Source organism: Ruditapes philippinarum, unplaced genomic scaffold (assembly GCF_026571515.1).
Source record: "Ruditapes philippinarum isolate M1 unplaced genomic scaffold, ASM2657151v2 ctg6375_1_1_1_1, whole genome shotgun sequence".
NCBI classification, from domain to species: domain Eukaryota; kingdom Metazoa; phylum Mollusca; class Bivalvia; order Venerida; family Veneridae; genus Ruditapes; species Ruditapes philippinarum.
Window position 1 is genome coordinate 127,019 of NW_026853607.1, and position 2,811 is coordinate 129,829.

Consider the following 2,811-nt stretch of genomic DNA (forward strand, 5'->3'; position numbering starts at 1 on the left):
CTGCAAAAAGAAAGTAGATTTCTAAGAAATGTATGCATCATTTCCAAATGCTTCTGAGCAGCAGGGTTTTATTTAAAAAAATTTTTCCCCTTTTAAAGCCCCAAAATCCCTTTTGGGAAACCCTTTAAACCAAAATCTCACGTTATTTAAAAAAAATTTTACACAAATTAAAAATTTGGGCCCTCCCCGGGCCCTGGGTTAAAAAACAAAAACCCTTTTCCACTCTCTTTTACAAAAAAGGGACAATTTTAAAACATTTTAAAGTACATCAATTTAATTTACGACAAACATTTTGAAAAAAGAAAAGTTTTATTTTAAAGTAAAAAAAATTTTTGAATAAACACAAAAATTGATGTGAAATTTTTTAATTTAAATAATTTTTTTAACCCTAGAAACCAAATATACTTAAAAACATAAGAAACAAAAGAAAATTTTTAAAAAAATTTTATAAAATTGTACAGCGATTTATTTCCCCTTTGTTTTTTAAGAAATTTTTACGAAACAAACAAAAAAATCTTGGGGGGATATACAATACACCGTGTACCTGCCAAACAATGGTTAATACATGTTACATATTACGAAATGAAACAAATACATGTATGTTGTAAAAATCATAAGAAACAACAGTGCGAGCGAGGTGTGCTGTGTGTGTGTGTGCAGTGCGTGCGTGCGTGCGTGCGTGCGATGCGAGCGAACGTGCGTGTGTGTGATTTTTTTTTTGTTTTTTTGTGAGTACAAACGTGCGCGTGTACGTGCTGTATTTAAATTCGTGTAAATTCGTGCACTTGTATGCAAACTTGTAACAAATTCATTTTTGGATTACAAACGGAATAGGACAATGTAACAATGTATATTTTACATTCACAACCAGTTCATCGAATATACACATTTGATGAAAAGCTTTGAAAACTATACTCTCTAGTCTCGTCGCTTAGAAATAAAAGGATGTAAAACCACGTTTTCAAATGTAATCCATAACTTTGCCCTTTTTTGAATCATTTGAGGGACAAAACAATAGAAATATGTTTAATTTATCATTAGGTTACAGCTTTTTTGCATCATATTTTCCTAGAAAAATATCGGCACATTAGGGAATAACCTCAGCCTGGTAAGTTTCTATAACTGCGGATAAAAAATGCCAAAAGAAACATGTTTCAAAAACAGGATGAACAAAGGAGGAATTGGTTCAAATTTATCGCACAGTGCACGGTTTTTCAATCAAACTGTATTGAACTAAATTGAATTGTCGATTTGACCATTCTTGTCCAGGGTACTTGAGATTTCGGGGTACTCCTGTACTATAAAAGGTTTATTTAAGAAGGCGTGTAAGGTTGTATTACTTAAGATCATTGTTAAATTTCTGAAGAATCGCTTTTGTTTTACTTGAGCAAATTAAAATGACGATAACCAATGTACAAAAACGTTCTTTTATTCGAAATTTAGTGGTCTTTACCGGCTGAGCTGGCCAAAAATAACAGTTTCGTTTATTCTATCAAATTGGCCATTGGTTGCTTATACTTATACAGCTCAGGGCTATATCCGTCCTTGTACTTACTAGTATTGACTAAATGTGTTTTATACATTGGTTATTGTAGTTTTATAAGGGGTTTTAAGGTGTCTTCAGTAACTACCCCGAAACCTTTAGTCGCTTTCCCATACAGAAGCCTTAGGTAACACAACCTGACACATAATCTTTTTGCATGTTAGAGGATGGAGGTCGATTTTTGTAAATTACCACAATCCACGACACTAAAAAAAAGCTTTTTTCGAAGTTTATCGACAGCTAATAAAAGATATTCACGTCTATTTTCTAGGGTTTTTGTTACAATGGACACCTAAAAAGAAGTAGCTTCCCGGGGTTTTTTTTTTATGGGTTTTTTCCCTAATAGCCAAAGGGGCGAGGTCTTGGGGTTTAAATCGTTTAAAACACTATTGTGTTTAAATTTTTGGGGATTATATTTTGATATTTTTTAAATTTTTTGGGGTTCCCATTAAAAATAGTCCATTTAGAGTTTTTCAAGACCCCCTCTTTTTTATTTAAAATTTAAAAAACATGGGAATCGGCCCGAAGTTGGGTTTTAAATTTACATTTTTTAAAATACCCAAATTTTTAAAAAGGCCCAAAGTTTACTATTGTTTTACTTTTTTCCATTAAACTATTATAATATTGGGAAAAGAAAAGGAAGAGACTTTGGCCTAGACGGGTTTTTCCTTTTAAAAAAAGGGAAAAACCCGTTGATGTTTTAATTTTTTGTGATTTCCGCAAGGCGGTTTTTGAAAAAAATGACAAACACTTTAAAAAGTTTAAATTAAAAAAATACCCCTTTTTAAAAATTAACCAGAGGTTGATACCCAAGTGCGATCGAAAGCCCCTTTTTTAGCATCGAAAAACAAGTGGATACTTCCGGGGGAATTTGGGCTTTGACCATAGTTTAACATTCTCTTAGCAAAAAAAAAAGATGTCATTAAAAACAACTTAAAAAGTTTTTTTAAAAAACCACCCCTGTGTGGGATTTTAAATCACCCCTTCCCCTCCTTTTAAAAGTTCTAAAAAATAAAAATTTTCGAAAAAAAGTTTTAATATCACCGAGCATAAAGTATTGCCGGTAGTTATTTTGGAAACCGATTTTTCAAAATTCTCCCACCCCTTTTTAAAAAGGGGGGTAAAAATTTTTTACCCCTTTTCCCTTTCTAACGGGGGTATGTGAAAACCCAAGATGCTATTGAACAATTTTTTCAAGGTTTCGTTTTATTAGTAGGAACCGCCGGGCATTGATGTTTTCATAAAGAATTTTAAAATTCCACCTTCCT